Source organism: Ambystoma mexicanum, chromosome 2q (assembly GCF_040938575.1).
Source record: "Ambystoma mexicanum isolate Mex_15411 chromosome 2q, UKY_AmexF1_1, whole genome shotgun sequence".
Lineage (NCBI taxonomy): Eukaryota > Metazoa > Chordata > Amphibia > Caudata > Ambystomatidae > Ambystoma > Ambystoma mexicanum.
The window spans coordinates 1,272,524,088-1,272,546,373 of NC_090924.1; the positions used below are offsets into that span (position 1 = coordinate 1,272,524,088).

At 45.3% G+C, this 22,286-nt stretch overlaps 1 long non-coding RNA gene across 1 annotated transcript in view; it reads right to left on the reverse strand.

Annotated features, from left to right (window-relative positions):
- Positions 1-22,064, reverse strand: part of LOC138569078 (uncharacterized) — a 98,593-nt gene extending 76,529 nt beyond the window's left edge. Inside the window, exon 1 of the long non-coding RNA XR_011303108.1 lies at positions 21,891-22,064. This is a non-coding gene — a long non-coding RNA (uncharacterized lncRNA). The remainder of the gene's footprint in view (positions 1-21,890) is intronic.
- Positions 22,065-22,286: the final 222 nt, after the last annotated feature.

Genomic DNA, 22,286 nt, shown 5'->3' on the forward strand with positions numbered 1-22,286 from the left:
AGTTGGCCTCGTCTATACCTGAAATCACATATCCTGGAGACCTAAAATTCAACCTGATCGTTGATGAGCACAGGATTAGGTCTAGGAACGTACATATGGCTTCAATAAGGAGGTGTGAAAGACCAGATGAATTTGTTTCCAGGAGTCTGGGAGCTGAAGTCAATATGCCACTGGGTTAATGATTTCTTTGATGGTGAAGGGTCCATAATACTTGGGAGCCGGTTTGTTAGGCCGTAGATCTCGAGGAAGGAGTCTGGAGGATAGCCAGACTTCGTCCCCTATTGAATTAAAAGGGCTAGGTCTTCGCTTAGCGTCTGCATATCGTTTAACAGCTATACTGGCCTTTTCCAAGTGTTCTTTAGCATCCTTGTGGCCGTTCACCAATTTTTCAATCCAGGAATCAACTGCGGGTACCGGGGTAGGATGTGGCAGAATTGATGGTAAAACCGAAGGATGGAATCCTTGAATGGAGAAAAAAGGACTTGTCTTGATGGCCGAATGGTCTGAATTGTTGTAAGCGAATTCAGCTACTGGAATCAATAGTGACCAATCATCCTGGACCTTGCTAGCAAAACAGCGGAGATATTGCTCTAAAGTCTGCTTGGTTCTTTCTGTGATCCCGTTGGTTTGAAGATGATATCCTGAAGACAATGCTCGCTGAATACCTAGTATTTGACAGAGGTGTTTCCAGAACTGGGATATGTAATGGGGACCTCTGTCGGAGATGATCTTGGATGGTAATCCATGAAGTCTAAATATGTGTTCAATAAATATCCCGGCAAGTTCAAGTGAAGAGGGCAAATTGAACAGTGGTGTGAAATGAGCTGTATGGGTAAACAAGTCAATTGTAACCATTATGGTTGTATATCCCCGGGATGGTGGTAATTTCACAATAAAATCTATACCGATGAACTCCCAAGGACGTGTTGGTAATGTAGGTTGATGCTGAAGACTGGCAGGTTTTCTATTGTCGTGTTTGTTTTGATTGCACACAGCACAGAATTGAATGTAGGCCTTTATGTCTGTGATCATTCTTGGCCACCAAAATTGCTTCTGTATGAGCTGAAGGGTAGTAGTGATGCCTCAATGTCCTGAATGAAAGGTATCATGACAGAGATTCATGACTTTATTTCTCAGTCCTTGTGTAGGGATGACCAGTCGTTGATCCTAGAAGAGATAACCATCCTTATTATTCAAGTTTCAATGATTATTATGGGTGTATTGCTTCCAGAGATTTGAGGAAGGTGTATGGGCATGGATGTCTTCCAGGAGGCAATTAGCTTGTGCCACAAACACAGTTTTTGGAAACATCTTGTGAAATGCCCTGAGCTCCACATATTCGTAGTCAGGGCGTCTGGACAAGGCATCAGCAACGATGTTATTGATTCCGGGAAGGTGGTTGATCTGGAACTGGTACTGTGCAAAAAAGAAGGCCCAACGGGCCTGGCAACTGTTTCTGCACTCCAGGGATTGTAATACTTGTAAGTTCTGATGATCTGTTCGTACTTGCACTGGATATTTAGCTCCCAGGAGGAAATTACTCCAATCAGTGAATGCTTGTCGGATGGCCAAAAGCTCTTTCTCCAGGACCGAGTAATGACATTCACTTGGGGTCAAGGTACGGGATAGATAAGCAATTGGATGTTCCATCTTGTCCTCAAATTCTTGTTTTAGGACTGCCCCAATAGCATAGTCAGAAGCTTCGGTTTCCATCAGGAAGATTTGATCTATGTCGGGTTGGGCTAGGATAGGACCTTCAGTGAATTTTCTTTTTAGATGTCTGAAGGCCCTCTCTTGTTCTGTAGACCAAACAAATGGTGTATCCTTCTTTAAAAGAGCCATGATGGGTTATACAATTGCAGAAAATGGAGGAATGAATTTTCTGTAAAAGTTTGCAAGTCCCAAGAAGGATTGTATTTGCTTCACAGTGGTAGGCGCCGGCCACGAGAATATGGAATCTATCTTGCCAGGGTCCATTCCAATTCCTTTAGGACTGAGCACAAAACCCAGGTAGTGAACGGTTTCAGTATGGAATAAACATTTTTCAGGTTTGGCCAGGAGTTTGTTTTCTTGTAATCGCTGTAGAACTGCATTAACATGCTCTTCATGAATCTGAGGGTCTTTAGAATGAATCAATATGTCATCCAGGTATACGATGACAAATAGGAACAACATATCCAAGAACACTCTGTCCATGAATCGTTGGAATACCGCAGGAGCGTTGGCCAGATCAAAGGGCATGACCAAATACTCGAAGTGGCCGAAGGGAGTTCTAAAGGCCGTCTTCCAATCATCACCCTCCTTAATTCTAATGAGATGGTAAGCACCCCTAAGGTCGAGTTTGGTGAATATAACAGCTCCTCGAACGGCCTCCGGAATATCCGAAATGAGTGGTAATGGATAACGGTCCTTGACAGTACATTGATTAAGACCACGGTAATCCAAACAAGGTCGTAACTCCCTTGTGTTTTTCTTTGGAACAAAAAACAAGGACACACCTGCGGGAGACTTTGAAGTCCGGATAGTTCCATTTGCTAAGTTGGTATCCAGGTACTCATGTAGGGCCTTCTTTTCAGGCTCGGATAATATAAACATTCTCCCAAATGGAATCACAGCGGAAGAGTCCGTTTCAATGGCGCAATCCTCAGGTCTGTGGGGCGGAAGAGCTTGAACAATGTCTGTTGAAAACACATCAGAAAATGCCTGGTAAGTTTCCGGTACTTGGATAATGTTGCACACGCTCAGGGAGGATGGTTCATGGTTCTGAGAGTTTACTAGAGGGATCCAGGATGTGTCCTGACATAAACAGTGTGACATACAAAACTCAGAGCCAAGGAACAAGGAACCCGCTGTTCAATTTATGTAAGGGTTGTGCTTCTGTAACCAGGGCATGCCTAGTACCATGGGATAGTTGGCAGCCTTTATGATGTCAAACCGTATTCTTTCCTGGTGGTTGTTTATTGTCAACTGTAGTTCCCTTGTTTGGTGAGTAATAGGACCTGAAGACAAAGGTATTCCGTCGATTCCCTCCACAGGTTGTATCACTTCTTTGAGCTCTCTCAGAATCCCATGAGCGGTGGCCCATTCATGATCAATGAAGATCCCCATGGCACAGCAGTCCACGAGAGCCAAGATGGGAAAGGATTCATTCTCTGTAGTTGTCAGTACAGTTTGTAGAAGTACTAAGGTGTCCTGTCCTGGAGTATTCAAGGAAGGAATGGATGCAGAGCAGGCATTTCTCTTCCGAAGCTGTGCTCCGTTTAGGATCAGGAGCTGGCATTTCCCGAACGCCGGGGTGGTGCTATAGGACATTCTCTAACCAAATGTTTGTCAGAGGCACAGTACATGCAGAGACCAGTATCAATTCTGCGGAACCTTTCTTGTGAAGAAATTGGCCCCCTAAAGGCACCTAGTTGCATGGGTTCCGGATCAGGGGTTCATGGAGCAACGGTCTCTTTGGTAGTTAGGTATTCAGTAGCTGTCTTTGGGGAGGTTTTTGCCTTTCTTTTCTCAGCCTTTCTCTCCTGGATCCTGAAATCTATCTGCAAGGAAAGATCCATAAGGGCCTGGAAGGTTCCTGGATGAGCCTCTCTGGCTAGCTCAGCCTTAACTTCATTGTTTAAACCTCTTCTGAAGAGAGTGAAACTGGCTTCTTGCAACCAATCTGCTTCTTTGGCTGGCTGCTTGAAGCGAGTGACGTAAGAGAGCATATCCTGGCTCCCTTGTTTGAATTCAAGAAGTCTTTCTTGTGCGCTGTAGACAAGCTCAGGTCGATCGAACATGGCTTTGAGAGCGTCCACAAATCCTTCGTATTCATCCAAAAGCTGATCTCCAGAATGAACTAAGGGAGTAGCCCAGGTTAATGCATTACTCGTTAAGTGGGATATCATGAATCCAACCTTTGCTCGTGGTGTAGAAAAATAGTAGTGTTTGAAAGTGAAGTGCACTAAGCATGAATCAAGGAAGGAACATAGGGACCTAGAAGATCCATCATACTTATCCACAACTCCGCCAAGCAGAACACTTTCCTCGACTGCGGAATCCCAGGATAGGACCAGCTGTTTTAAGGCTGCATTTTCGGCTTTAAGATTTTGAACCTCAGTAGTTAATTCTTGCATACATCTCAGGAGGTCTTGCACTGCCGCTTCCATATTAGTTTCCGTATCAGGTTCCGGGCGTCTCAATCTGTCAGAAGCTCCCTTCTTTCTCACCCTTTTATCCTTGTTGACGTTCTTCTGGGATGTGGCTTCTTTCTATTTCACTGACCGTGACTTGTATAAACTGGAACGCAAGTCCTCGTGTTCCAGCGTGGAAGCCGGCTGCCAAGCTGGTAGCGTTCGAATATCCAGGAACAATATCAATTAATCCAGGAAGGAAGATAACGAAAGGTAGGGAATAGAAGGGGGGGGTCCCAGGAGAGAAAGAAGGTAGAATGCACGATAAACAGAGAGCGAACTCGAACACGTCTAGTAACTCGTAGGGGTAGAGTTGAGACGCGCAGAGCCGCAGGGTCGTGCCATTTTCTAGGAAGCTGGTGAGTGCACGCAAAGGCTAGACCGCCACAGCTCTGTGTTGGTGGCCATTTTGGATGGGTTGCAGAGTTAATGGCATGGTGCATTAAGGACCATGAAGTCCAGAAAGGTAGAACCCGGCCATTCATGACAATTGGTTGACCACTGAAGTTCGGAAGCATGTCTAGTTTGTCTGTGCCAAATATCATTAAACACTATACTACCAATGCTGTACTTACAGTACATAGTACATGGCGGAGACCCCTCCTGTGGCGCCGGTCAGCCAAATTCCAAAGATTGTCTGTCCTTGAGGAATAATGCCCTGAAGCAGGCAGACAATTTCTCAGGCACATCAGATTCCTGGTGTTGCCTGGTCAATAATTGTACTTGCAAGAACAATGCGCCAAAACAAATTATGAGGATACTTAAGAATTGGGTCACGACTCGCTTGATCAAAGGACAAAGGAGGTCCGATCGGATTACAAAGGACTACAAAGGACCCACGTGGTGGGTGATTTCGGCAAAACTGCCCACCTCGATATATGGACCCTCGTCAAGATGCCGTCTCGGACCGCGGGCTCACCGTCCAGGGATCGGGTCGTGCAGTACTGTTTAGGTATCGCTTCTCATCCAAGAAAGGGGCCCCCTTTTTCACCATCTGATCCCGGTCATATAGCCGTGTCAACCTTCAACGAGATGGCATCAATCTTGAGGGTCCCTGTTCGGGCGCCATCTGTAAAAGAAAAAGGAAATATCGAGGCTGAGTACCACAAAAGGAAATACACCAAACACGGTTTATAAAGATTCACAGATCTTTATTCTATTGCACAGTTACAAAGAAACAAATTCAGATAGCTATCTGGCCCTCAATACATCACAGTTAGTACCAGCCCTTCAGTGTGAGGAGTGAGAGGTACTGGACATCTGGCCATTCACATTTTTTATACACTTCAGTAATAATGTCCAGGCCCTTCACAGGTTAATAATATGTGGTCTAGAGTTCGTGCCGAGTTCACTTATGGCTCATAAAACAATATGCACAAGGATTACTTCGGTTTACATTTCAGGAAAGTCACAATGGCAAAGTGTATTCCAGGAATTAGCAGTAAGCCTTGGCACATATCCCTTCACAATGCAGTTCAGCCAGTGTCCACGCTCAACATTTGCATTACATTGTCCTCGATGTATATTCGTGGATGAGCCTTGTTGGTGCAGACAATCCTAAAACCACAAGTCATGTATGGGGCAAGGTCTCATTACTCCGTCTAGAAATTCGGCCCGCGGACAGTCTAACCATTAACTAGGGACAAAGGTTGTGAAGGCTCGGTTACAAGCTGGAAACACAGTCCACCATTTTAGAACACAGACTCACATATGAACAGAAATCAAATTGGCGGATGATTCTAAAATGGCGGCGAAGTCGATCTAAAATCAGAACTTTGCAACGCGGTTTTCTTTGTGGAGAAACTGGGTGTAGGCCAATATATATATCAGAAGGAGGCACAATATGATTTCCTGTTTAACAAGAGAAGAGCTTGAGAAGGAAGATATTTAGGAAGAGAGAGTTGAAGGTATTTCGGCCTCAGACCACAGAAAGCCTTGTGTACAATGCAGAGGGTTTTGAACTTAATCCTCGCAGCCACTCGGAGCCAGTGCAGAGATTTCAGTCCTGGAGAGATACGATCCCTGGGCTTGAGGCCAAGGACAAGTCTCGCAGACCTATTCTGGATAAATTGCAGAGGGCGAAGAGTGGAGGCAGGCAGATTTAGATAGCCATCAGCCATCAAATGGGGTACAAAGGCTCTTTTGCTTCTTGTTTCTGAAGATTTGTAGATGAGGAAGGGCAGGGTCTCAGTGTGAGCATGTCCAACCCAAACAAAGAAACATCTTTAGGGAATTATATCTACAGACAGGACAGGATACCACACAAGAGACCCAATAAACAATGCACAGAAAGGATACACATAAAGGATTGTACCTCTTACAAACTTTAGCCTGACTAGTAATAAACTGATGAAGCGTTTTAAACAAAACTGGCTTCTAATGCATGGTAAAGGGTCCACAGTTCCCCAGCCACTAACTCCTCACTATTATGCATTACACAGGCCTCAGGGGTTATTTCAGCAAAAAAAGAGCAGGCCCATCTCTAACAGAGCTGGCATTAGCATCTCTTATTAGTGCTGGCCTGCAGCTAGTGAAAATCATGGTGTGGCAGTGTAGAAAGGGGGTACAATTTGAGGCAACCTCTTTTATTGCTTTATGTGTTTAAGTGTGGGCACAGTATGTCATGCTCATCAGAGCCACATAAACAAAACAGTCCAGTGTGCTATTGTATGGTCATTGGGCACATCCGAAAACAACAGGTATATGTGCTGTTACATAAGGGAACACCACATAGACACCATTAACCAACAGGGTGGTGGCTTGGGCAGCACACAATTCACTGCTGCACACAAATCCCTGCATTGATTTGCCATGGACTACTGTCTGCATGGTGAACTCTGCTTTCCTAGACTAGGTGCCAAGCAGTATTGAGGTGCCATCTGGTGTGCGCGCTAGGCAGTCCTTGGCTTGTTTAGAAAATTAAAAGACCTTTGCTGCTAAGCTGATGCATTTAGTCCATGTCTCAAAGCAGCTACTAGAATACTTGAAAGAAAATGACAGTGAACCTTCCAGGCATGGGCCATATGTAACTAAAAGTGATATACAAAAAAGGTTTTGGTGTGTCAAATAAAGAGACATGAACATAAAGAAAATAATTTTCAACTTTTCTGTGTGGCTTGTTAATTCTCTTTTGCATAGGTTTGATCAGCTAACTGACACTTGTGCAGGCATGGTGAATAAAAATGCCCCATGTTCAGTTCTTAACATTGAAATGTTAGGTACATACTGTATAAAAACAATGGCTTGTTAAATGAGCCATTGCTTATAAATTGCCCCACTTGAAAGGCTGTCAGTATAAAGCATGAGGGGCAATAGGTGGGTGTGTGAATATTGAGCGTCTTACATGCTGCGTTTGGAATATGCATTCCTTTGTTTGCATATTACGAACGCATCGCAGTCAGCAGAAATTACACAGAACTCAGGAGGCTGCCTTTGCACTACGATGGTGGAGGTGCGTCTGTGTCCGTGCATGACCTCAGGCATGTTTATGGCCAATGTGCCATGCCCTCAAGGCCCAGCCACACAGAAAGCGTGTGCGAGCACAACACAAGCATAATATCAAATAAAAATAACTTACCTTGTGAAGTCCTGAGTCCCGTCCACCCGAACTGAAGCATTAGATGAGGCAATGAATTATAATGTCCGATCCCCTCCGTCTCTCACTATAACAGACCGTCACACGCTCAGCCGGAGCATGGTGTCAGGGTGCGGCTCACTCTCCTCTCTAAGAGCTTGTGCAGAGGCAGGACTTGCCATAGCTGTAAGTGCGACGCGAAAGAGAAGGCATTAGGCAACTGTGTGTGCGTGTGTGTGCCTGGCTAATTTCACCGGTGACTGCTGCCAGCCCAGGAGGCGCCGCGGCCCACTTCTGTGCAGCAGTGCCAGTGCAGAGTTAGTGCCCCAACCCGACGGCACCGTGAGACCCAGCTGAGACAGAGGGCCACTGTCTGTCAGGGTTATACGATGGTGCCGCCATGGGGGTGGCTCTAACGAGCACAGTGATGTTGCCGGGAGAGCAGCCGTTTGGCCCCCCTCAGCGATGACAGCGTGGGGGGCCCTCGCACTGCAGGGGGTGCAAGGTCCCAGTTACGCCACTGTTCCTGACCTAGCGGGACTTAATTTGCTAAGATGTCCATACTTACTATGGCCTCAGCCTCCAGGAGACCAGCGGTCACAATGGCATGTTTGGGTCTCCCTCTTGGAGGCTGAATCTCCATTTCTGTGTGTCATCTCCCCACGCAAAAAAAAACCTCAGGCCATTGTGGGTGCATGGTTCTCAGTGCTAGAGGGGATCTATGTGATCACTGCACGCCTGAAAATACTGCAAATGGAAATCCTGAATGCATAAAAGCAGGCGCGCAGTGATCACATAGATCGGACATCTGTGCTTCAATGGCACAATCCTGGCCTTGCGACTGTGGGGGACACCCCTGCATCCTCTAAACTCCTCATTGGTGTAAGTTGGATGCGGAACACCCCGCTGCCCCCGATCCCCCTGTGCACTGTAACAGTATTTTCGCCATTTTCATTACTGCCTAATAAGAGCGCAGTAAACGTACATTTGTTTGTTAGTTCTCGTTATTTCCGAGTGATACCTGCTAGTACACTCACTCTTCTTTTCTGTGGAGGTTGAGCAATCATGGGTCTAGGATTTCCCTTTATGTTTTGGGTGGACCTTTTCTGGAAGAAGGATCATAACCCTGTCCTTTCCCGTCTTATGTTTGGTATTATCAGATGCCTTGTCATCTGGTTTGGATGTATTTGCCTGAGCCTTCTTCTGGACTCGGGTGCTCACATACCTTTATGCAACATTTGCATGCTCTCTGTGGTTTGGGATACTGTTGTCCAATAAATGCTGGTGTAACTCCAGCTCACAAGTTTTCCCCGATATTCTCACATGCAACCAAATTAAACATGCCCCTAAAAGTTTCAATTTACCTGTGACCTATCCAGTCAGATAATGTAAGGACTAATGTACAAATGCCTTAAAGGCCTGACTTCCCTTCTTTTTCAGCTCTCTAAAGCCCCTGAAGTTCTGTTCTGTGGTTTTGCCGAACTTCCTGGGAATGGAAGCCTTCATTTTGGCATAAATGGGCCTCCCTTCGTCCTCCACCGTCTGTAGGTGGAAAGCAAACTCCAGTGTTTTGAACCTGTTGAAAATGTCATCCCCACCCCATTTGGCTGGACTAAGTCCATGGGGATGTAGCACCTAGGCTTTCGTTCGGGACCCAGTGCAAAAGACACATCCCTCCCCACTGGAAGTTTTCTAGCGTGCATCTTTCTGGCTCAATAGCTCAGGTTTGTGTAACTTCACAAAGTCCCTGTTTCTTTTCCTCTAAAGCCACCATCAGCTCCTGTAAGTAGATCTGCCACTCAGCCAGCACAGCCCGGGAGTGACCACCCTGGCACCAGGCTGAGGTACGGGACCTAAGTGAATACTGGGATCTGACAGAACCCTGGGACCTGTGAGAGGCAACACTCCCCTCCCTCGCGGTGCTGGGTTGAGAACTTCATTCTTCAGCACCATCCTCTGCTACCTCCACACCCCATCGAGAAAGGGGTACCTGAACTGGAAGCACAGATTGAAGCTAGCACCTTTGGACTCTTCTACCCCTGGTTTCCTCAAAATCCTACATGCTCTTCAGAGGTTCAGCTTTCTTAACCTTACTGCCATGAGGCAATCCCCTCCCTTGACACAGCTACCGCAGTTCACTTGCTTTCAAGCTTGCTCCAGCGCTCATGTCCAGGTCCATGGTAGCAACAATGCCTGTCAGTGTTTCTAATGTTAACTGCAAAGACATTTACTTTGCAAAACTAAGTGGGCACAATCTGTCTCAAATCCCTAGCACTTCCATCAGTGTGACAAAATGACTTCTGCTCTGCAGGGGTACACGGATGATTAGTGGCTAAACCGCCTATTCATCCCCCACACGTCTACAAATCAACAGTTTGTACAGATTGGTTGTAGACTAAACCGGCATGAAATGCAACAAGGAGTTCCAAATGATATGTCCTACTGGAAGGTGGACCAGGAGGACAATGTCCCCTCAGCACACCTGATTTATAGACGATTCAATGGGGTTGAACCAGGCTTCAAGATGCTGAAGATATAGGACGAACAAGCTTTGGTGCAGCAAGTCAAACTGGGTCAAGCTGCCTGCGGGCGTTGAATCAGTGAAAAAAGTGTGCTTGATGCAGTTCGAGTGCGGCATTTGAGTGATGAAGTTTGTATGGCTCACCACGGTTGTTTCAAAGGTCAAGTCAGTTTGAGATGTTCGGTAACCATTTATTACTGTCGACGAGTGATGTAATGCACCAGCGGCTGGAGTCGAGGTCCGTCAACTCAAAGCTGTGATCCCGATTGTCTGATGCGAAGTTCGAAGAGGCGGCGGTTTGAATTCTTTTGCACTGACAAGCTGGCTGTTCAAGATGAACAGGTAGCGTGTTTTGCTTGGTTCGATGTGATGGACAGCCAGTTTGATGGATGCAAAACAGATGTGTTTCAAAGCTTCAGATAGTGCCAAAAGCAGCACTGCCAGGTAACTTTGGTTTGAGTGTGGTGAACAAGGATCAAATGTGGTTCGATCAGTTTGATGAAGTGAAAATGGGGATCCTCATTGTTTTGGCACTCAGGATGCTGTGAGACTTACTGCAGCGGGCTCTAGGACAAGCTGAGTCTTTTCAGCCCCTTCTATCCCAGCCTATGGAGGTTTCCATGTAGAGTGGTAGGCCTTGGCTGTCATCAATGATCAGCCTGTGCACCCTGGGACTGATTAGGTAGCAGATCTTGCCTCTGCTGTGGAGCACTAATTTTTCACCTAAATGGCTGAGGACTTTAGAAAGATCAACTTTCCCAAAAGAGGTCAAGATTAATTCTTCCTTAAGTCATGGATGGTCCAAAAGTGAATCAAAGAAGGGGTAGGCAACCCCCTCTTTTTTAGGCAAATGTCCCCATGGGATCAGAAGAAAGCACGTCTGATTTAAGGGGTCCAATTCCTTCCCTTGTGACAAGCGCTCTTTGCTTCTTGCATCATACCCAAAGTTCTTTGTGTTAAAGGAAGTGTAGGGGACAGAAAGGAAGGAGAGGTGCAGAGAAAAGCAAGATGGTCGAACCTGTCCGCAACTATGCTGACCACTGTCTGCCTAAAGTAATTGCGCCCCTTCTCAAGCCCATAACATCAAAGGCCCTTTGGTATTAAGCACCCGGTGTGAGGCTAGTCCTCTTGTTTAGAGAGAACCCTCCGGAGCCTGATTCCTGATGGGAGCATCCTGGGAAGATCAGAGGCGCTACTCGCCCTCACATTACAGAGACGTTTTTATGGGAGGTCAACAAGGCTAGCTGATCTAAAGAAGTAAGATTAAATTGTTCACCAGTCTTAAATAGCACACGTCAGGATATTTTATGAGGTGCTGCTGAGGCTCTAAACCCATTGCCTTTCTGTTTTGGCAAGTGCATTCTGCCTTGATCAATTCATCATGCATTGTTTTCTGTGTTCACTGTGGTATACATAGTTTGTGTGTTCCTTATGGCACAACTCTGTAGCATGCTTTCCTTCCTGTGGGAATTGTGTTAATCATGTGCAATAGGCAATGGTGAAATGCATATTGATAAATTAAGTGCCACAATGGTTCAGAAGTTGGCTCGGTGTGAGAAGCACCCATATCAGAGATAGGTGCTCTTATGCAAAATTAGAATATCACATTCCAACAAGGCTGGCTGAGCCTTTCATATATATAAAGTTTATAAACCTGCCTGCATATGTACTTGGTTTTACAGAACAACATCTGATATTATCAGCAATGTACCTGTACCAGATAGGAGTTGCCATAAAAACTAACATATCATCCCGATGGTGAAGATCTAGAAATTGGTTGGTTCAGATGGGGTGTTGTGGAACCTAGGCAATCGCCTCCAATGATGGCATAAGCTGTTAGTTCAAGAGGTGAATAAGTATCTAAATTCAAGACTATGGAACGACAGCATTCATGTTTCTATTCTGGATTTAGCAGTACAAAGGAGGTCAAATCAAAACAAAAACAATCCCCACAGCAAGGTCCATTACATAGACCTACTGTTTTCACTCTCTGGGGACCCCAAGACAATATTTTATAGTATAGAAGAAAACAGTTCAAATTCACATTTTAATGGGAAGGAAAGGTGTAACACACAAAAGCTATATCTTTAAGAAAAATATTTTATTATAGAAAAAAGACATAATTCTCATTAAAACTGTGTTAAATAATACACAGATTAAGGAACAACCCTAAAACCAGGTTATCAAAAAACAGGATGATTACATACACAACATCAATGTAAAAATAAAAAAACAACCATACCACATTAACTTAAAAAACAACATTTACCATACAAATATCAGTGAAAAATTCATTTGTTGCAATCTATATAAAACCCAACATGTTTCTGTCTGTTGACTCTTAGATGTCTGACATTCATCAGGGGTAGCTCTTCTTAAAATTCTACAGTGATCGTCCCCTCCAGTCCTGGTGGGCATGGATCTGAACTTGATCCTTAATGCAATCTTGGGATCTGTGTATTCCAAGGATCCAATGTCGCCAATAATACAGTCACATCCAGCTGGATATCAGCCGCTTATATTAGTAATCCTTTTCAATGGATTTGAGTAAGAACACACTTGCAAAATGTGGTAGCCAAATGTGTTCCCAAAAGAGAATAAACCTTTGAGGAGAATGATCAGTCTTTAAAGTGAAACGGCTATTGTGTCAAGTTCTAACTCTTCAAACACAATCCGTAATGGACCAACAAAAGCCCAAAGTTCTTTTTCAACCGCTGATTGCCGTGGTTCAGGTGCCACCATACAATCCTCTCAACGCCATTGTTGTAAACACACAAAAAAACGCCGTTTTTGTGTGTTACACCTTTCCTTCCCATTAAAATGTGAATTTGAACTGTATCCTGGATTTACCAGCAGACGATACAGTGATCCTGGTCAAATCATCTAATATATCTTGCATTACTGTGCTGTCTTCTGTGAGGTTTGCCTTCTTGCATGCTGCTGGTATTGTTTAGAGGAGTTCCCAGATATGGCTTGCACCCCAGCCCCCCATTTTGAGTTACCAGGAACATACTTGCCTATATATGTGACGGATGAGGAACAAATAAACCAACAGAGAGCAGCGCTAGGACTCTGCCCAGTGCCCATCAGAAGAGCAATGCTTGTTGACGTGCCTATAACCAGACAGCCATGGGTAGCCCAGTACTCACTGAGACAAACGTACCAGCAGTTAACACGAAATGAAGACTACCTACAGTCTGTCCCCGAAGAGACCCAAAGAGCCTTAATAGAAGGCGAATGGTGATGACACACGAGTCCGGACAGATGTACAGATGAACATAAACGACAATCGAAAGATGACACACAAAGACGAAATGTAAAGAATAATGATGTAATGGACTTGTAAGAAGAAATAATGTTGATATATAAAGAAACGTAACCAGGAAGTGAGATGAAAATATGCAACTAACGCCTGTAAATAGGCTTGGAACGCAAGAAGGTAAGGAAACGGTACTGCTTTCTATGCTTAGTAGAAGAATAGAGTAGCAAGCACCAATTATATATCTGCCTCAATGAAGCACATTATACAAGTGCAACTCCATTTTGTAAAAGCAGAATTAAGCCCAGGCTGCAAGGGGCCAACCAGGCCGAGATTCATATACTAGCTCAAAGCCAGACAAAAAATCAGAATCGAAACTCAGTAAGAGGCAGCTCATGCCTGGGAATTCGAGGTCAACTCCAGGAAGGGAGAAGAGCGGCAACCAGCCAGTGAAGGTCGAGATAAGGAGGCCCCAGGCAGGTGGCACGGCTAAGGAAGAATCAAATACATGAAAAGAATGAAAATGAAGCAGATTCACGGTGAACAGACACGTGACCAGCCAAGCGCGAAGAGGTACCAACGTCTGATGTCACCCAGAACCCGAGGATGCCATAACTTTTCCTGATAAGAAGCTACAATTTCGAGGCCAACTAATTGACACATAGCCCTAAAGTACTGATTGATGGAAGCGAGGCAGGGTGAATCTTGGGGCACACCGCATCTGGGTGTCCATTCTGCATGCTGCTAATTAAAGTGGAAATTTATGTTTAGGGGGTGTAACCTACCCAATCATAATGGACCAAATAATCTAGGGTCCTAAAGCTAGTAGAACCAATGAGACGTCGTACTTGTAGTGACGTCTATCACAAGTGACGTAGAGGGATGGGCGTAGACGCCCACCCGATAAGAGTTATCCAATCCTCACGCTCTGTTACCATATACAGTTGTAGCACTTATACTTAAGTTACCTTTTCCGACCAATAGAATTGCATGACAATTTTGGAGTGTAACACATCAATGATGAAGAGAATGTACTATAAGAATTGCTGCCTGAATGAAGAATTTGGAAGTTGAAGCGAGACAGGCGATCGCATCACTGTTGATTTCCATTTGTTTCCCCGTTTTTTGTACTTGTCATTAAACAGACTTCCCTTTGCCAAACTACTGAGTTAATCAGTAGTTAATCAGGAGTCAATCTTATTGATTGGTGTTGGAGTAAGAGAATCCTGCACCCCATCCTCCTCAAGGTGCAGTTATCTCGTCTCAAAAGTACTTGAGGATGAGCTCTGATCCCATGGGCCGGTCAGAAGTTGCTCCACCCTACTGTACACTTGATAGGGGTGAGGATGGTTTTGACCATCAACTATTGAACATTCATTATTGATAAGACACCTATTGACACCTATTGACCCGTCGACACGAAGTAACTCTTGGTCTTCAGCAATATCACAAGTCCTTCGCCCTTTTGGCCGAGTAGACTGTGAAGCTTCCTGTGGACAATGATAGTATAAACTTGCCCTAAAAAACTGCAGGGGGTTGAAAGCACATGTTTTAAAAAACATAAACCCTTCCATTCCTACAGGCAGTGAATCAGACGAAAGACCAAAAAAAGGCGGTAAAGGAGGCGGTGATCCCGAGGATCCAGAGAGGAACGATGCGAGCTGTGAGTGAAACAAAAAATTCAATGCTTTGGCAAATGTTTTATAGGCATTATAACAAGTAAGGGAAAGGTAACGGAGGGAGGCGGAAAAACAAAACAGTCAGAAGTAGAGAAGACTGTATATATATATATAAGGGGATAATGACTCTAGAATAACTGGATAAAATAGTGAATACCAGGGTGGACACCCGATAAGAGAGAGGATACAGGGGTGAACACCTGAGATAAAGAGAGAGGATACCGAGGCGGACACCCGAGAAGAGAGAGAGGATACTCCTTGTTACTGTGCTTTAATATAGCGGTCAGAAGAAATGTGAACTCATAGTCCCACATAATAGGGAAAGAATAGGCTACTACGACGATTAAAGACGTCGTAAAAGGAGTTTGTTTAAACTCCATGTTGGGGTATTGATTAGAAGGCAGAGATATATGTGTCCAGCTGGTGTCTGTCTAGTCTGTTTAACGTTTGTCATACATGTTCTGTTGATGTGTCATATGTACGGGAATTTGTCTCCTTGCTGTTTGAAATTGCTTAGGGGTTTTACGCGATTCTATAGTTGAGAGGGAATTGCACCTGAATTGATATTCTTGAGTAAATTGGTGATATACAATTTTGGCGGGAAAAGATTGGATTGGAGCTTGCAGTATTTGGTGTTCGCTTATATTTTTGGGAGTGGCAAAATTGCATGAAAGTATTGTTAGAAATAGAATTCAAGCATGGAAGATATTACTCCACTAGCTAACTTATGTAAACAACTGCCTAAACATGCACCCAAGCTTAAGAAATACAGTACGGAGTGGGTTAAGGGTACCACCCACAAGATGTTTATGCCGTGGCCACAGAATGGGTCCTTATCCAAAGCCGTCTTACAACATATGACGACTTACTTGCATGCCACATATACAGGCAAGAAATTAGAAAAACGTCTTGCTGTTCTAGAACTTTGGAAGATGTTTGAACAGCCAAAGGAGGAAGAGCCACCCGCAGACTGCATATTACACGTATGCACGGAGGGGGGTAAGACGCCTACCACACCACCAGCCCCGCCTGAGCCAGAAACCGAGGGAAGTAAGTCAGAGGGACTCGACCCATTAAGAGAGCTTAAGGCAGCCACGGGGTATAGCAACCCTGCATATGAGTCATCTACGTACAGTAGTGATGACAATAAAGGGAAGGATCAAGAAATTAATTTCACCTCTGCAGTCCCGAGGGACAAGGAGAGACGCGACGATGAGAGGAAGGATCAGGCACAGATTAGTGCACCTCTTGATAAAGAGAGAGAGGGGACGAAATAGAAAGGAAGTGAGGACAGAACTGATGAGATAGCATTCGCGAAAGACGAATGGATGGGAGGACAGATATTGTTGAAACTTGATGGTAAAGGAAGTGATGATGTGAGACTGAATTAGAAGTCTGATGAGTCACAGAGAAGGGAAAAGGAGAAGGAAAGGGAGACAAGGGACGAGAGAATAAGAAGGAAGGATAGGCTGAAGCGAGAACACCTATATCGCGAAGAGCAAGGAATGCCGCTCAATCGCAAACAGAGCGCAGCCTATGATCAGTACAGATAGAACCTGCAAAGTTTGGAAGAAGAGCAAAGAGTACGTGAAAAAAGAGTACAGAAAGGAGAAGATGAGGAAGTTAGAAGGGCAAATGAAAGGAGAAGAGAAGTAGATAAGGTCAGAGAAGAGGCCAGGAAGCGTAAAGAATTTGATGATGATATCGAACGTAAGTGCAGACAGAGGGCGGGCGATCTCGAATATCTGGAGCGGGAAGTTAAAAAACCCAATCCTGTTGTAGAATGGGAAGACATTGAAGAAGTCTACCCTGCATACGATTCAGTACCAGGCACGAGTGGGGCAAATATTGAAGATGACTTCGACACCGGAAGTATCAAGGAAATGATCGATAAAATATATGATGACATGGGGTTGGAACCAATATCCCAAAGGGAAAGGGAAGACGAGCGTTTGGAAAGCACTCAGCTATATGACACTGAGGATGTCACCTGAAGTAGTGGGAGCAGGAGACTGTCCCTGGACAGGCTAGAAATTAGTAAGAACAATGATGACGCGAGGAGTTGCGCAAATTGGCAACAATCAATGTCCGACTCCGGAGAGGAGATGCAGTGAGAGGCAAATGAAGAAGGGAGATGACGCGAAAAGCGGCTCCCAAAGAACAAAGGGGTACGATGGTCAGATGCTAGCGAGTCCGCACCAAGGGCATCAGAATCCACATCACAGTCTGACCGACATGAAGGAACATCCCAGGGTCAGAAGGGGGTGTCAGCATCCGCCTGTGCAGACAGGCTGAGGATATTGCCAGGTAGACAGCAATGCAGGAATAATACCCCAGCGGTAGACAGGAGAGCTATGGGGAAAGAGAAGGAAGTCTGTGTGTTCCAATTTCCTCTGCTAGAAAAGGGGGGAGTAAGACCACAATATATTCCATGGCCACACATGGATCGAGAGAACTTGAAAAACAAGCTTCCAATGCTGACATCGGGAGCCGGGAAGTGGATACACAAGTTAGAAAAAATGACAGGGGGTGTCACATTAGCTATAGAGGACATTAAAGGTCTCCTGATTGCCATACTCGTTGAGAGAGCAGACGATGTATGGGCACGGGCTGGGTACCCTGGTGTTGCCATAATTAATATTGACCCTCATGGAGCGCCTTTTAATAATTGTAGAGCAGCAGTGTGGAAAGCACTATGAGTACTGTACCCAGACACTTCCGATAGAGGAGCGATAATGACTCGAAAGATCAAGGAGTCAGAAGATCCATTGATTTATATCCAGAATTTCCAAGATGCGTGGGTGCTCGAAGCACATAAATATTGAACGAAATATATACCTGTATTCTACCACATATTATGCCAAGGGTTGCCAGAACCAGTGCAGAAACAGCTTGAGAAATTGGTCGGGGTAGAGGCTAAACCTTGGGCTGAATACAGCTGACTATTGCACATTACTGTGGATTGTTGCAAGAAAATAATTAAAAAAGGAGGCAACTCGTAAGGGTGAGTGAACAGAGCTGGTGCAAAAGAAATGATCAAAGTATGCTCTCGAAGGAGCCATGCTGACTAGCCCAGCTGAACAGAATGTACAACAGGTGGCTAACCCGCAGCAGAACAACTAGGGCAACGTGGGATTGTACCCTAGTGGAAGGGGATTCAGAGGAAGAGGATGGCAGAGTAATCAGGGAGGTTTTCAGAGTAATCAAGGAGGCTTTCAAAACATGCAGATGGGCAATCCAGATATGTCAAATGGACAAATATCCCAACCACCGCCAGTGTGTTGGCTGTGTGGAATGACAGGGCATTTGGCGCGCTCGTGCAGAAGCCAAGGCGTGTGGCAAAATGGCCAAGGAATGGGAGCAAGCACGGTCAATCTGCCTGCAATCTCCCAACAGGGCGGTGCACAGAATCACACAGTGCAGCAGCAAACACCAGGCATGCAGCAGGGTGCGCAGCACGGGGATTCAACCCCCAATAATGGGGAACTTGCCACAAGGGCAATTCCAACAGGCACCACTGCAAATGTCTCAGGGCACAAACTTTGGAAGGGGAGGTAACTCTGGGAATGAAGAAAATCCACAAGTGTACAGTGGACCGAACTTATATATGAACTAGGACAGCTCACTGGGAACCCTGATGTGCTCTATCCTATCAGTGACACCAGACCCTAACAAGGAACCAAGGGTGAATGTTGCCATAGAGGGTAAAGAATATTCCTTCTTAGTTGACACAGGGGCAACACGCTCGAGAAGGCAAGTTTTCCTTGTCCGGCGAGGCTATAGATACTCAGAGTTTTACAGGAGCTCACAGTCGAGTTCCCTTTACAGATGCACTCCCAGTCTCCATAGGGGAATGCGAAATGAATGTACCCTTATTGTATTTGCGTCAGACCCCAGTAAACATTTTGGGTCGAGACTTAATGACAAAATTGAGCATGACAATCTCGTTCACGGAGGAGGGCATTGAATGCTCCACTCCAGGAATGCATTATTTAACGGTATGTGAAATGATCAGAGCATACTCAGGACGCATAGCCATCAGAGCTATACCATTAGAACCAGAGGTCTTCGCATATGGCATTCGTGTGCTTATGGCGGGACTGCCAGGCCTTGCAGATAGGACCATGAGAACCCCTGACGAGTTTCTATTCAGACTAAGAATACCTATGCATGAAGAAGAGGGACAAGTATCTCCCTTGACGATACATACTGCAGCAGTACGAGGGAAAGTAGCATTGGTCGAAGGGTACGATGATGAAGGCAGACAATGATGCGCAATTATCGCCATTGAAGAAGGGTATCGAGTGACTGACATCACCGATGATGATCTGTTTGAAGGACAACCTGACTCAGAAGAGACAAGGGTGGAAGTGAGTCTCATATTTTGGGTGAAAATGATCAAAAGAGAAGTGCCTCAGAGAATGATGTTGGCACTGATACGTCCAGAATACTTTGATGACGACATGGCCCAGGTGCCTGTCTGAGTATGGACTACAGGAACTTATGACGTAGGCCTCCTGAAGGGTGTGGGAGAAGTGAAAATTAAACTGAAACCAGGAGCAATTTTACCTAGAGCGCGACAATATCCCATGTCCAGAAAAACAGATGAAGGGATCGCGAAGACAATTTCCGCCATGATGGATCAGGGCATCCTAGTGACGTCAGAATCATCCTGTAATATGGTGATTTACCCCGTCAAGAAATCAAAAGGTGGGTGTTGGCGTTTAATCCAAGATTTAAGAGCATTAAACGATATTGTTGAAGCCGAGTTCCTTCTAGTCCCTAACCCATCTACGATCATGTGTAACATACCGATCAAGGCGAAATATTTCACCGTGATTGACTTGAAAAATGCTTTAATCTCAATCCTGTTACACTCACAAGACCTGACGTCATTTACATTCAGACAAATGCGTCTGAAAAGCACGAGGTTATCACAGGGGTACTGTGAGTCCCCGTCCATTTTCAGGTGTGATTCTTTCTAACTACTGACTATACTGGCTGAGAAAGGATATAGGGTTGACAAGGAAAAGCTACAATACTGTCAACAGGAAGTGCTGTACATAAGCCAGCTAATTTCACATGAAGGAAAAAAGGTGACCCCAGAAATTTGGGCTGAAGCTATCATGAACACGGCTAAGCCGCTCACGATAAAGCAAATGCAGAGCTTTTTAGGCCTGTGCAATTATGTTAGAGCATGGGTCTTCGATTACAGCACTTATACCAAGCCCTTGCTCCAGGCTCTAAAGAAGGCCCAGGTGACAAAGGAAAAAAATAAATGGACTGAGGCAATGGAAAAGGGGTTTACAGCATTGGTGGCTGGTGAGTTTGAAAGCTGGTGGGGCGTAAATTTCCTAGGGGTAATTTGGCCAGCGAGCGCACGAAGCGTGCCCACACCACACAAGGGAGGTCCAGGGGTTACTGCCCCCCGTGAAATTTTGGGAAAAATGTCCTAAAAAATGTGCAATTTACTGTTTAAACACACTGAAATATGACATAAGCATTAGGTTTTACATACTAATGGTGGTACATTATTCTTACGTGTGCAAGTGTGATGGTGTATTTTACAGCAGCTTGTATTGAGAATAGCTGGTACTATGGTGTAGGCATAGTGTGAGAGAGAGTGAGTGAATCTTAGTGTTGCGACTTGCGGCTGTCGCCCACAAGGTATAAGGCAAAAGATTCTAGGCGTCAAACACACAACACAAAGCACCTGTAATCATTATAACAGGGATACATATAAATGGGCCGAATCATTTTGCATACCCACTTGTGCTACATTATCCCCTGACAGTCACTTAAAAAGCTCAGCAAGATGTCCTTTTAACCAAAGCATTGCCCTATTGTTCAGCCAGCTTCGTTCTGCGTTAAGCCTCCGCTCCACACCAAACTCAGACAATGCCCAGGCGATCATTAATGAGAACGCAGCACCCTAATTTCTGCTCATCCGAGGCCTGACATCTTCAATTCCCATCAGCAGAAAAGTGACACAACACGAGGCTGGCCAGGGCCTGACTTCACATACCACTTCCCATCCTTCCACCAAACGCTGCACAACATACTCTTCCAAGCGCCACTCCCAGTTGCAAAACAATGATTAAGTCGCATCAAAAGAAACCAGCTCCTGGTGCATGGGACTCTTTCATTCACAGAACAGAAGTGGGGGTTGCGCTTTTGCGAATTCACTATTATATTAATGAGGTCTGGGGGTCTGGGGAGCACTCAGAAAGCTTCCAGGTCAGAGCTAGCCCTCACCCCCGCACTTTTCTCCGAGTTCAATTCCACCTAAATGGCTTTCGACATAATTGGGTAGTGAAATGTGTATTGTTCAATAAACATACACTTAAGAGGCAGAGTCTCATTGACAGAATTACACTCCTTGCCCATCCCATTTCCTCCAAGCAGATGCGATTAATAGCCTTCACAGAAAGGGGTTGGGGCCTCCAATAACATACCAGTAGCTGTTTGCATGCCCATCCTGATACATTAAACCCCTAGCCCCCGATGGAGGGGGCTGCAGTGCAAAGGTAGCGCCCGTGTGACATTATACCACCCCTCCCCCACGCAGAATGGCCATAGATCACAGTGCGTGAGGGATCATTTAAGCTGGTTCTCAGACTGCTCGCCGTTAAAGGGACAGGCTCGCAGGCAGCCAAAGGCATCAGAGATCGCCGCAGCTTACCTTTCACTTGCGTCTCGTATTGCGTCTTGTATTCGGCGATTATTTCCTTGTCCTTCTTGAACCTGCTGGGGTGTTGACATGATTCCAGGATTTAAAAGCCACAGGGCATTGGGGTCTTTGCCACAGCCGAGCACAGATGCAGCAGGACCTTGTAGCCACGCATGGACAGTGCAACTACACTTTCCAAAGTGGAAGTGGGCCGTAGGTGGCACGCACCCTGCGTCACCACCCCGCTCTCAAACTCAAATGTCATTGGCTGGCAAACTGCCAATGACATTTCTGTTTCTCTATGTGTCATCAGGACTCAGACACAGTGGAATCTTATTGCGCTATTTGTGTATATGTTATTACTGGCGGGGCCAGAACTCAAGCACCCTGCCAGCATACTAGTTTAAA